At 39.4% G+C, this 14,577-nt stretch overlaps 1 protein-coding gene and 1 pseudogene across 11 annotated transcripts in view; both read left to right on the top strand.

The window, feature by feature from the left end:
* ZBTB44 (zinc finger and BTB domain containing 44) overlaps positions 1-14,577 on the top strand; it is a 78,213-nt gene that overhangs the window by 1,369 nt on the left and 62,267 nt on the right. The gene's annotated exons all lie outside the window — the stretch shown is intronic.
* Positions 9,131-9,208, top strand: LOC111522121 (annotated as a pseudogene).

Genomic DNA, 14,577 nt, shown 5'->3' with positions numbered 1-14,577 from the left:
TTCCTTCCTGAGGATCACTCTGCATCTAGTCGTTTTATTGCTGGCCTAATCAGAAAAAGGGGTTACCTCGAGAAATGACAGGACGTTAGAACTGATTAAAGGAAATTGCGTCCATGTGAGTTCTGTGAATCCAAGCAGAATTTAGAATAAAACCCCGTAATTGTGTGCTTTTTTTGGAACTTACAGAAATGAAGACAAAAACTTAATTTCTTTTTTAGCATGTAAGTAGATAATGTCTTGAAGTCAGGAAGAAATTCTCTGTAACTTCCACTTATTTTCTTAGTGTTTTATTTGGAGATCGGCTAATACCGGAAGCAAGCTGCACAATTTTGATTTCCTTTTCTCTAGGTGTTCAGTTGGAATTCTTGGGTTTAAAAAATACTGTATAAATCTTCATTTCCCCCATTACTTCACTGGGACTGTCAGTGGATTAATAATAATTTTACCTAATGTAGTTTCCCCTTCTCATAGAATGTGAATATAATGAATGTTGTACTGTAGTTTTGTATTTTGGGATTATTAGTAATATATTGATTATGAAAACCAGATTTATTTATTTTGTGCAGTACTGCTTGGCATTTTTGCATTTGTAATTAATTCTCAGAACAACCTAATGATGCAGATATTATTACTTGAATTTTATAGAAGTGACAAACTCAGTGATACGAAGAATTATAACTTGCCTTAATTGCCTTAAGGACACACAACTAGTAAGATAGTTTAGATTTCAACCCAGATAGAATTCCGGTGTAGGTGTACTTTCGTGTACTTTCCACCGTACTTCTCAATGGAAATACAATTTTATTAACTTTGTTATGAAAAATTTTATTCTTACAGAGGTTGGTTCTATACAGCTGTGATCGGTTATTCATGCAATGAATAAAAATGCTAATCAATGCAATGAATAACCAATTCAGTGATTCGCATTTTTGCCATATTGTTTCCCGTCTTTCTCTGTATGTGTGTGATTATTTGAAAGTAAGCTGCAAACACTGTAATCCTTAAATGTTTCAGCAGGTGTTTCCTCAAAATAGGGACATTCTCCTACTAACCCCTGTATCATTATTAATGCCTATTAAAATTAACAACTCCATCTTCAAAATTCCTCAGTTGTTCCAAAGTGTCTTTGAGGGTTCCGCCCCCAGCTGTAGTCAGTCAAGATTCATGCATTCATTCCATTTGGTGATTAAGTCTTTAGTCTTTTTTGTAAAATGAAGAGTATCCATCCCCTCTCCTTTTTGCAGGGGAAATTGAATAGGATGAATGTTCCCTCCCTCCTTTTTTTCTGACACCTAATTGACCAAACCAGTTGTCTTGTGAAATATACCCACATTCTGGATTTGTGCCCTCCTAATGTCATTTCATTTATTCCTCTTTCTCCCCGAATTTCCTATTAACTGGAAGTTAGGTGTAAAGGAAGGCTTAATTAGCTTAAAGTAAAACTTCCTTTGGCAAAAATATTTGATGGGTGATGCTATGTACCTCTTATTGCATAATATAGGAGGCACATAATGTCAGATTCCCACACTATTAATGATGCTAAATGTGACCATTTGATGAAAGTCCTGACTGCTGATCTGTTGTAAAGGTGTGGTTTGCCAGCTTGTGATTAACATGTAATCTTGGGGTAATACTGGGACACTAAGCAAGTACCCAGGTTCTGACAACCTTTTGCTTAGCACCCATGATGACTTCTGCTTAAATTAGTTGTTTTATTGGAGGTTCTCTCTAAGGAAGAAGATTTCCTTCATTAAGTGCAGGTAAATAAACTATTGTTCTTCCCCAAAATGCAAATTAAATGCTACATTTAATCTCTTTACTTTTCAATATTCAGAGTAAAGAGCTGGAGAAATAGCCACCCCCAATGATGGCATATTAAGATGTTTTTTGGGGGAAGGGTGAATGATACCACTTCGTTCTCTGATGGATTTTAATTTATTCCTTGTTTTGTAACCAGTTACAGTCGTTTTTCTTTTTAATGACCAAATTGTCCCAGATTTGGTCAGTAGGATCCATTTCAAGTAGACTCTTGTGTGTTTGACACCCCTGCGCCCCGTTAACCTTGGAGTGCTTTCTGACACAAGTTACTCCAGGGTTTATCTTATCCTTTCTTTGCTCACCTCTGAAAAGGGCTGTTTATCCAAGGAGTCGAGGTTCTTTTTAGTGAGAAATCATATATAGAAACCAAGTTTTGGATGTTTTTCATATTCATTGCTGCTGCAGTATCTTTGCTTCTAGGTGCTTTGAGAGGAGAGAACTAAGAAAAAGTTTTTTGCTTGTTTACTCATGAGTTCAGAGTGATATCCCAGTTCCTATTTAGCAAGCAGACTTTTTCTTCCTTGACTCTATGTTTGTCTCGTCTTAAATGAAAATCTTGGTATTTAATTCAGTTAATAAGCTGGCCAAGCATGATGGCTCATGCCTATAATCCCAGGACTTTGAAAGGCCAAGGCGGAAGGATTGCTTGAGCCCAGGAGTTCAAGGCCAGTCTGGGCAACATGATGAGACCCCATCTCTATAAAAAATAAAAAAATGAGCCGGGCATGGTGGTGTGCGCCTTTGTTCCCAGTTGTTCAGGAGGCTGAAGCAGGTGGATTGCTTGAGCCCAGGAGGTTGAGGCTGCAGTGAGCCATGTTCGTGCCCCACTGCACTTCAGCCTGGATGACAAGTGAGACCCTGTCTCAAAAAAAAAAAAAATTAATAAACCTATTTGCTTTCTCCCACTGTATGCATAAAATCATTTTAAAATTATAGTGCTGGTATTACTAATATCAATAAGCTTCATAAAGTTTAAGATTTCTTTGCATTTATTTTCATATTTAGACTATATCGCGTGAAGAATGTATAATGAGTACTGTGTCACTTGAAATACTTTGGTTATGCTACCAATTTGATATGGTTCATAGGTTTCAGTTTTTACTTAGGATTTTATTTTTGAATATGTAAAGTATATAAATAGTATAGATGTCAAAATAATGTTTTAAAACTATATTTGGATTAGGCCGGGCATGGTAGCTCACGCCTATAATCCCAGCACTTTGGGAGGCCGAGGCGGGCGGATCACGAGGTCAGGGGATCGAAACCATCCTGGCTAACACGGTGAAACCCCGTCTCTACTAAAAATACAAAAAATTAACCGGGTGTGGTGCTGGGCACCTGTAGTCCCAGCTACTCGGGAGGCTGAGGCAGGAGAATGGTGTGAACCTGGGAGGCGGAGCTGGCAGTGAGCCGGGACTGCGCCACTGCACTCCAGCCTGGGCGACAGAGCAAGACTCCATCTCAAAAAAAATAACAACAACAGAAAAAACGATAGTTGGATTAGCCGGACATGGTGGCACATGCCTGTAGTCTCAGCTACTTGGGAGACTAAGGCAGGAGAATTGCTTGAACCGGGGAGGCAGAGGTTGCAGTGAGCCGAAATTGCGCCACAGCACTCCAGCCTGGGTGACAAAGCAGGACTGTCTCAAAAGCAAAACAAAACAAAACAAAAAAAAACTGTACTTGGATAAACCTCATTAAAATTACTTTTTAAAGATGAAGTATTGTTTACCTTTACCATCCTCCTTTTAATATCTACTACATTCTCATATCAAGCTCAGAAGAATTAACAGTAAGACAAAGTATGTTATGTGAAGCCACATAGAAGTACTTTTAAATTTTAAAATTAGATCCTGCTTCCTCTGGCAAAGAGAAAGAACTAAGACTAAGGTTTAGAAGTTAGCAGAGAAGTGGATTCCATGCTTACTTTTTTTTTTTTTTTTTTAAGAAACAGGGGTCTCACTGTGTTGCCCAAGTTGGAGTGCAGTGGCTATTCACAGACTCAGTGCTACTACTGATAAGCATGGGAGTTTTGACCTGCTCTGTTTCTGACCTGGGCCAGTTCTCTCCTCATTAGGCAACCTGGTGGTCCCTCACTTCCAGGAGGTCACCATGTTGATTCCTAATTTAGTGCAGACACCCAATCGGCATAGGATACTACAGCCCAGAACTTCTGGGCTCAAGCGATCTTTCTGCCTCAGCCTCTTGGGTAGCTGGGACTACAGACACACACCACTGTGTCCGGCTGTTTTTGTTTTTTAAATAGAGATGATTTCTCACTATATTGTCCAGGCTGATGTCTCAAACTCCTGAGCTCAAATGATCCTGCTGCCTTGGCCTCCCAAAGCGCTAAGATTACATGCATAAGCCTATAGCCATAGGCCTAGATACCATAGTTTTAAATAAAAATTTCATAAAAGTAGAACTGTAGCTTTTACTTAAATCATGTCTTTAAAGAGGCATGTAGTTGGTAGAGGTTTTATGAGTCCATCTAGTTTTTTAACGTTTTTTGTTTGTTTGTTTGTTTTTGAGATGCAGTCTCCCTCTGTTGCCCAGGCTGGAATGCAGTGGCTCGATCTCGGCTCACTGCAGTGCACCGCTGTCCCCTGGGTTCAAGCGATTCTCCTGCCTCAGCCTCCCTAGTAGCTGGGATTACAGGCGTGTACCACCATGCCCAGCTAATTTTTGTATTAGTAGAGATGGGGTTTCACCATGTTGCCCAGGTTGGTCTCGAGCTCCTGACCTCAATGATTCCCCTGCGTTGGCCTCCTGAAGTGCTGGGATTACAGACGTGAGCCACTGCATCCAGCCGACTCCATCTACGACAAAACTGGAATAAATATGCTTTGTACAGATAAAAAGGCATTTGGATGTGTGATCAGTGGAGATAACACATTTTGTTTGGGTTGGACCGAATTTGATAGAAATTCGTGATTACATGATCTCAAATGAAGTTTTAAGAGGGAGCAGTGTTCTGCTTACTTTAGATGTAAAGTAAGCAGAGCACAATTAGGCAATTTATCAGCCTCCTGTCAACCAAGTGCTGAAAAGCAAAACTGTGCCTGTAGTGTGTTTTCCTGTGTTCATCCTCACTGTCATAGGTCACACTAGCTGGGACTGGTGTTACAGGCGGTAAAGGAATTTACCAAGGCAATTGTAGGTAAAGAAGGGCAGATTTATTAAAGAAAGTATGAAAGTAGGTTGGTTGCAAGGGTGCAACGGGCAGATCAGCAAGAGGGAAGCTGACTGCCAGGAGACAGTGGCTTGCTGGGGATTTTATAGGATGATGCTTCTGCTATGTGCTGCAGAGAGGGCTATGTGCAGTACTGATAAGGCCAAGGTTGCAGTGAGCTAACTTGCATTTTTCTGTCAGCCAAGAGTCTGGTGATAAGTTGAGTGCAGAAAACTTGTGAGTTATTTGTGCAGGAGGGCTGTGTGTCTTGGACCACGAAGAAAGGCAGACTTATACCTTATCTGCTTTTTCTTTTTGCTGTGCCCTTTTCCCACCAGCCTGACTTCTTTTCCCTTATTAAGACTCCACAATCACTGCTTGCAATAATAGAGTGAACATCTAGTTCCATTAGGGAGCGGAGTGGGAAGATGGAGAATGCTTGCACTTGGACCCATTCACCCTCATTCTGTCTTTAATCTCAGTAAAATACATACACTACCCAAGGTTCTTAGAACACATACGGTGATGAAAAAGAATACTACAAACAGTTGCATGGGTGTGTGTAGCCATGTAGCAGCTAGAACCTGTTGTGTAAGCTGAATGAATTAATACAGTGTTGATAATAATGCTAACATTTGTTATGCCCTTTCTGTATGCCAGCTGTGCTGAACATTTTATACGTTATCTTATTTAAATCTCACATTAACCCTTTGACATTGCTACTCGTATCTTATTTTGCAGTAAGGAAACTGATACCTAGAAGCATTAAATGACTTGCCTAGAGTGTCACAATAAGTGGCCGGCCCGGGTTTCAAACTCAAGGCTGTTTAGAGTTAGCACTTAGCTGCTTTGCTCCACCTCACAACTAAATGTAACAAGTCATAAAAATTGAATATATTTTCCATCACCATGAATAGGGAACTACAGGACAGATGCTGTAACAACCTCAAAGATTACAATGGAGGTATGTTCTGAAAAATGTGTCATTAGGCGATTGTGTCATTGTATGAACTTCATTAAGTGTACTTAGACAAAATTTGATGGTATGGCCTACTCTATATCTAGGTTATATGGTATAGCCTGTTGCTCCTAGGCCACATATCTGTACAGCATGTTACGGTACTGAATGCTGTAGGCTTTTGTAACACAGTGGAAAGTATACGTTTATCTAAGCATATCTAAACCTAGAAAAGGTGCGGTAAAAAAATGGTATTACAGGGTTGGGCGCGGTGGCTCATGCCTGTAATCCCAGCACTTGGGGAGGCTGAGGCAAGTGGATCACCTAAGGTCAGGAGCTCAAGACCAGCCTGACCAATATAGTGAAACCCCGTCTCTACTAAAAATACGAAAATTAGCCAAGTGTGGTGGCATGCACCTGTAATCCCAGCTACTCGGGAGGCCAAGACAGGAGTATTGCTTGAACCTGGGAGGTGGAGGTTGCAGTGAGCCGAGATCACACAACTGCACTCCAGCCTGGGTGACAGAACGAGACTCTGTCTCAAAAAAAAAACAATAATATGGTGTTATAATATGGGACTCTTGTGGTATTTGTGGTCTATCATTGAGGGACACATGCCACGCATGATTGTATATCATTTTCCTTTCTAATAGATGTGGGAGTTTCTGACCCCTTGCTTCAGAAACTGCATTTAGATACCACTTTTCAAAAGGCATTTTAAAAGTATAGTATCAAAAATCAAGATGGATTGATGAATGGATAGGTATGTGATAAAACAGTTACAGTAGAATGTTAATGGTAGGATCTAGGTATGGCTATTCAGGTATTCAACTATATATTTTTTTTTTTTTTTTGCTTCTTTGATTTTTTTTTTTTTTAATTTTGATAGTTTTGGGGGAACAGGTGGTTTTTGGCTATATGGATAAGTTGTTTAGTGGTGATTTCTGAGATTTTGGTGTACCTGTCACCTGAGCAGTGTCCACTGTGCACTATGTGTAGTCTTGAATCCCTCACCCCACTTCCACCCTTCCCTCCAAGTCCCCAGAGTGCATATGCTTTTGCATCCTTGTAGCTTAGCTCCCACTTATAAGTGAGAGCATACAACATTTGGTTTTCCATTCCTGCGTTACTTCACTTAGAATAATGGCCTACAACTCTATCCAAGTTGCTGCAAAGGCCACTATTTCATTCCGTTTTCATGGTGTAAACCACATTTTCTTTATCTGCTCGTTGGTTGATGGGCCATATTTTTGCAATTGTGAATTGTGCTGCTATAAACCTGTGTACTTATGTCTTTTTCATATGACTTATTTTCTTTTGAGTAGATACCCAGTAGTGGGATTGCTGGATCAAATGGTGATTCTACTTTCAGTTTTTTTTTTTTTTTTTTTTGAGGTGGAGTTTCATTCTTGTTGTCCAGGCTGAAGTGCAGTGGCACAATCTTGGCTCACTGCAACCTCTGCCTCCTGGGTTCAAGCAGTTCTCTGCCTCAGCCTCCCAAGTAGCTGGGATTACAGGCATGCACCACCACGCCGGCTAATTTTGTATTTTTAAGAGAAATGGGGTTTTTTCCATGTTGATCAGGCTGGTCTCAAACTCCCAACCTCAGGTGATGCTCCCGCCTCAGCTTCCCAAAGTATTAGGATTACAAGCGTGAACCATCGCACCCGGCCTACTTTTGTTCTTACAGGAATCTCCATACTGTTTTTCATAGTGGCTATACTTGTTCACATTTCCACCAGCAGTGTGTAAGTGTTCCCTTTTCACTGCAGTCATGCCAATATTTATTATTTTTTTATTTTCAAATTATAGCCATTCTTACAGGAGTAAGGTAGTATCTATCTCATTGTGGTTTTAATTTGCATTTTCCTGATAGAGATGTTAAACATTTTTTCATGTATTTGTTGGCTGTTTTTATATCATTTGAGTATTGTCTATTCATGTTTTTTTTTACACACTTTTTGATGGGATTGGTGGGGTTTTTTTGTTTGTTTTGTTGTTGTTGTTGTTTTGCTGGTTTGTTTGTATTCCTTGTAGATTCTGGATATTAGTCCTTTGTTGGATGCATCGTTTGCAAAAATTTTCTACCACTTTGGGTTGTCTGTTTGCTGATTATTTCTTTTGCTGTTTAGAAACTTTTTAGTTTAATTAGGTCTCATTTATTTATTTTTGTTGCATTCACTTTTGGTTTCTTGGTCATGAATTCTTTGCCTAAGCTAATGTCTAGAAGAGTTTTTCTATTGTTATCTTTAAGAATTTTTAGGATTTCAGGCCTTAGATTTAAGTCTTTGATCCACCTTGGGTTGATTTTTATATAAGCTGAGAGATGAAGATCTAGTTTCATTCTTCTGCATGTGGCTTGCCAATTATCCCAGTACTATTTGTTGAATAGGGTGTCCTTTCTCCACTTTATGTTTTTGTTTGCTTTGTCAAAGACCAGTTGGCTGTAAGCATTGGGCTTTATTTTTGGGTTCTCTATTCTGTTCCATCAGTCTACATGCCTGTTTTTATACCAGTACTGTGCTGTTTTGGTAACTATAGCCTTGTAGTGTAGTTTGAAGTCAGGTAATGGCATTCCTCCAGATTTGTTCTTTTTGCTTAGTCTTGCTTTGACTATGTAGGCTCATTTTTGGTTCCATATGAATTTTAGATTTTTTTTTCTAGTTGTGTAAAATGGTGATGGTATTTTGATATGAATTGCTTTAAATCTGTAGATTGTGTTTAGCAGTAAGGTTATTGTCACCATATTGATTCTACCCATCCATGAGTTTCCATTTGTTTGCGTCATTGATGATTTGTTTCAACAGTGTTTTGTAGTCTTCCTTGTAGAGATCTTTCACCTCGTTGGTTAGATATATTCCTAAGTATTGTAATTTTTCTTTGGCAGCTGTTGTAAAAGGGATTGTGTTCTTGATTTGATTCTCAGTTTGGTCATCATTGGTGTATAGCAGGGCCACTGATTTGTGTACATTAATTTTGTATCGTGAAACTTTACTGAATTCATTTATCAGATCTAGGAGCTTTTCAAATGAGTCTTTAGGGTTTTCTAGGTGTATGTTCATATCATTAGCAAACAGCAACAGTTTTGACTTCCTCCTTTGCAGCTTGGTATAAAATTCTTTAAATTTTTCTGAATCTGAAAGTTTTCATAATAAAATGTTACTGATTAAAAATATGTTCTTAGGACTAGACTTTCAGGGATCATTTCTGTAGTTTGTTACTAGAGAAGTTTCTCTGAATGTGTAGAGCACTGGAAAAATCAATATTTTTTTAAAAAAAGGAAAAAATATATGTATATTCTTATTATAAAGCAGTATTGGCAGCTGTATAAAAACCAGTAGCATGCTGTATCCTCCATGTCTGGGTACAACGATCCTCTGAAAAATTTATTAATTCTTCCTAGTCTGTTACCACTGAAAATGGTCAAGCATTAAAGACTGTTGTAAAGAGGGTTTCCTCTTTACTTAGGAGGCTTCTAATTAAGCTCCTTCCAATATGATTTTTTAATACTCTTATAAATATTTCATATATCAAATTTCTGCCTGTGGTTTCCTGACATTCTGTAACTCCTATTGAATATACTCTTTATATAGGCGTTATGGGGTGTTTTTGCTTTTTAAGTGCTACCACATTCACAACTGTAACAGATCGTTCTTGGTACTTCAGAATAATTGTTTAAAATTTATCTCCTGTTAAGCTTAAAGTTACATTAGTTTTTCTTTGTTCTTTATGTTAGAAATACTTCACCCCATTTTAATCAATGAGCTAGAAATATTCCAAGCCATAGGATTTAAAATAGTGATTGTATGTGTGTCTTTTAAAAATACATTGGATTTGTATTATACTTCTTGAAGGCCACATTGAGTGTTAATTTTTTCACTAATATTATTAGTTACAACGTTGATATCGGCTGGCACATTGTTACATAACTTACCCCGGAGTAAATCACTGACTTGTGTTATCATGTTATTTCATGTTGATTACTCTGTCTTGCAAGAGTGAAATGGGTGGGTGAAGCTTATTAATGTCTCACTCTTACAGAATAACATCCTTCATGTCTCCACATTGAACATTCTTCCCTTTTAATACTTTTCTTATATAGCTTAAAAAAAAAAAACTTAAAATTACAGATGTTTGATACCTGGTCTTTTTACAATTTTGGTATTCTGTTACTTCAGGATATTGCTACCCTTCTACAGGTATTAAATGATATTTTTTGTTTTGTTTTGAGACGGAGTATTGCTCTTGTTGCCCAGGCTGGAGTGCAGTGGCGCCATCTTGGCTCACCACAACCTCCGCCTCCCGGCTTCAAACGATTCTCCTGCCTCAGCCTCCTGAGTAGCTGGGATTATAGGCATGCACCACCACGCCTGGCTAATTTTGTATTTTTAATAGAGACAGGGTTTCTCCATGTTGGTCAGACTGGTCTCGAACTCCCAACCTCAGGTGATCCTCCCGTCTCGGCTTCCCAAAGTGCTGAGATTACATGCGTGAGCCACAGTGCCCAGCCTTGGTGTGTATTTTTTAATGCTGAAGTGATTGGCTGTTGATTTGGTTTTGATAGTTTTTCACGCACTCAGCGTAACTACAAACATCTTGGCAACATGTAACTAAGACTGTGAGTCTCTGGAATCTAGTTTTTGTGGAACTACTACCCTCTAGCTTCTGAAACAACTTTAGATGATTCCTTTTAAAAATTATTTTCTTTTATTCAGATCTTAACCTGTTGGGTATCTGATCCTTGCCTTTTCTTGGCGGGCAAGCATATCCAGTAGTATATTTTATTAAATAATCGTGCTCGTTGATAAGAAAATAAAGAATAAGTTTTTCAGGGACTTAGATTTACTTATTTTGCTTTAATTTCACTTTTGTGTGTGTGTATGTGGGTGTGTGTGGTGAAATTTCACTCTGATCGCCCAGGCTGGAGTACAACAGTGCAATCTTGGCTCCCTGCAACCTGCACTGTCCTGGTTCAAGAGATTCTCCTGCCTCAGCCTCCTGAGTAGCTGGGATTACAGGCGTGCACCACCACGCCCAGCAAATTTTTGTATTTTTTAAGTAGAGAGGGGGGTTTCACCATTTTAGGCAGGCTGATCTCGAACTTCTGACCTCAGGTGATCTACCCACCTTGACCTCCTAAAGTGTTGGGATTATAGGCGTGAGCCATCACCCCGGCCCTCGTTTCACTTTTTTACTGATGATGGTTACTGATGTGTGTATGTGTTTCTTCTACTTACAACTTTTTCTCCTTCTTCCATTTTTCCTGGGTTTTACTTTTTCTTTGGCTCTTTGCTTTTCTTACTTCCTGCTTTGGACCTTCCCACTGCTCATTGCCTTTTTGTGGCTTTCCATTACTGAATCAAGACGGTTTCTTTTATCTTTGGTGCACTTCACATGCTGTATAAAACTAAGCCATTCTTCCAAGAGAATTATTTTTATTTACAGGAATCACTGCTTCTCTTTGTCTTTGGGTCCACTTGGTATTTACTGTTTTTTCCTTCTTTCTACTTTCCGCCACTAGTTTTACCTAGCTTTACTTTGAGAGGCAGTATAGCATAGTGTAAGGAGCACCAATTAGCATGCTAGTTGGGTTCAAATCTTGACTCTGTTACCTGTTGTGTGGCTAATTCCTTAACTTGTCTATGCTGCCTTTTCTTCATTGGTAAAATGAAGATACCTGGTGATAGCTATCACAAAAGGTTATGTGAAAATTGTTACATAATATGTAAAAGGTACTTAGAACAAGACTTAGCATGTACTGGGTACCATGTAAGTATTAACTATAAGCTAATGATTATTGTTACTTTTTTTTTTTGAGACAGGGTCTCCCTCTGTCGCCTAAGCTGCAGTGCAGTGGTGTGATCATGGCTCATTATGGCCTCCATCTCCTGGGCTCACTGGGTTCAAGAGATCCTCCCAACTTAGCCTCCTGAGTAGCTGAGACTACAGGTGCACTCCACCACTCCTATCTAATTTTTGTACTAGAGATGGGGTTTTGCCATGTTGCCTTGGCTGGTCTCAAACTCCTGGGCTCAAGCAGCCTGCCCAACTCAGTGCTGAAATCACAGGCATGAGCCCCGGCACCTTACCTATTGTTATTACTTTTAGTACAAAATGGTTCAAAGCAGTTGGATCTTCAGTGCCTCTTATCAGACATCCTTCTGGTTTATTTTTTTCTCCACATTTATTTATTTATTTATTTGAGACAGAATCTGGCTCCATCGCCCAGGCTGGAGTGCAGTGGCACAATCTCTGCTCCCTGCAGCCTCTGCCTCCTGGGCTCAAGCCACCTTCCCACCTCAGCCTCCCAAGTAGCTGGGACGACAGATGCACACCACCATATGCAGCGGATTATTATATTTTTTGTAGATACGGAGTCTCACCATGTTGCCCAGGCTGGTCTTGAACTCCTAAGCTCACGTGATGTGCTTGCCTTGGCCTCCCAAAGTGGTGGGATTAAAGGCATGAGCCAGGATACCTGGCCTCCACGTGTTATTTTTTATGTTTCATTGTCTTAACAATTCTACTTCCTCATCTCTTCTCTCAGGAGTCTACCTCTTCTTATAACTTGAAAGAGGAGTAAAGCCAAAGCCAGACAAGAACTCTAGCTACTTCTCACCACCCCAGCAGTAAACTTAACTGTAACTGTACTCTTTCTTTCCTCTCCCCATGTCCCCAGCCTGGGCCTCCTCTTGTTTAAGGCCAGTCCTTTCACTCATCCTCTGAATCCCATTTCCTTCTACCTATCTAGGGACCTCGTACCGTCTGTTATCACCCGCTTCCTGTGTCTTTAACCTTTCCCTCTTTTCTGTGTCTTTTCCGACAAAAATCAAAACATTCTCTTTATATTTTACTGTAAAAAAAAAAAAATCTGAGAGAAAAACAAAGGAAAAAAATATGTTCTAGCTTGTCCATTCTGTAAAAAATCAGTATACTCTCTTGACCCCTTATTTCTGTCCAGCTAACCCCCTTGCTGTGTTTTTAGAACCTAGCGACTTTATGATGAATTGTCTTTACTCACGGTTTTCACTGCCTCATGTCTGTATACTCTTTCCTTTTCTATGGCAATTTTCTAACTCTTCTGCTTTTTTCTTATGTGCTATTATAAGGTCATCAGTGACTCCTTTGTGGCTAAATCAAATAGACTTTGGTTTCTATCTTATTTGACCAGTCAGCAGCATTTGACACTGTCAATCACTACTCCTTGAAATACCTTGTACCCTTGGTTTCTGAAGTAACTCCTGCCATGCTGGTTATTCTGTATATCTATCTCTTTCACAGGTTTCCCTTCTGCTATCCCACCTTCACTTTTTTCCTCTTCATTTTTTTCTTAATTGGTCTAGCTAAAGATTTATCAATTTTGCTTATTTTTTTCAGAGAACCAAGTTTTGGCTTTAATTTTTCCTATGGCTTGTCTGTTTAATTTATGTCTGTGCTTTGTTTTGTCTATTTATTTTGGGTTTTCTTTGCTCTCCTTCTAGCTAAGGTAGACATATAGACCACTGATATGTGTGTGGGGGGCAGGGGGGTGAAATACATGTAACATAAAATTTGCCATCATAACCATTTTTAAGGGTACAGTTCAGTGGCATTTAGTACATTCACATTATTACACAACCATCACCCCCACCCATCTTTCAGAACTCTCTTCATCTTTCAGCAGTGTAACTCCGTATTCATTAAACAGTAACTCCCCATCCCTCTCTACCCACATCCCCAGGCAACCACCCTTCTATTTTTCTGTCTCTGAATTTGAGTGTCCTGTAACTACATCATGTAATTGGAATCATATGGCATTTGTTCCTTAATTATTGGTTTATTTCACTTGCATAATGTCTTCAGGGTTCATTTGTGTTGCAGCATATATCTGGATTTCCTTCCTTTTTAAGGCTGAATAATATTCCATTGTGTATTTATGCCACATTTCATTAGTTCATTCATCTCTCGTGGACTTTCGGGTTGCTTCTACCTTTTGGCTATTGTGAATAATGCTGCTTTGAATATTAATGTACAAATACTGGTGTGTGCGTGCTTTCACTTCTTTTGAGTATCTACCCAGAAGTGGAATTCCTGGATCATATGATGATTTCTATTTTTTATTTTTTGAGGAACCACTATACTGTTTTCTACAGTGGCGACACCATTTTACATTCCCACCAGCTGTGCACAAGGATTTTGATTTCTCCACGTCCTTGCCAAGACTTGTTATTTTGTTTTTGTTTTCTTTTACTATTAGACATTTGAATGGTTATGACGTGGTAAGTCATGATATTTAAAGACCATCATTTCTTTTTTTTTTTCCCCCCAAGATAAAGTCTCACTCTGTCACCCAGGCGGGAGTACAATGGCACTATCTCGGCTCACTGCAACCTCTGCCTCCTGGGTTCAAGTGATTCTCCAGCCCCAACCTCCCAAGTAGTTGGGATTACAGGTGCACGCCACCATGACCTTCTAAATTTTGTATTTTTAGTAGAGACGGGGTTTCGCCATGTTGGTCAGGCCGGTCTCGAACTCCTGACCTTGTGATCCGCCCACCTTGGCCTCCCAAAGTGCTGGGATTACAGGCGTGAGCCACCGCGCCTGGCCTGGAGACCGTCATTTCTAACATATCCTTTAAAGCTACATATTT

The sequence above is a fragment of the Piliocolobus tephrosceles genome, chromosome 13, assembly GCF_002776525.5.
Source record: "Piliocolobus tephrosceles isolate RC106 chromosome 13, ASM277652v3, whole genome shotgun sequence".
In the NCBI taxonomy this organism is placed as follows: domain Eukaryota; kingdom Metazoa; phylum Chordata; class Mammalia; order Primates; family Cercopithecidae; genus Piliocolobus; species Piliocolobus tephrosceles.
This window is presented reverse-complemented; position numbering and strand designations above follow the sequence as displayed.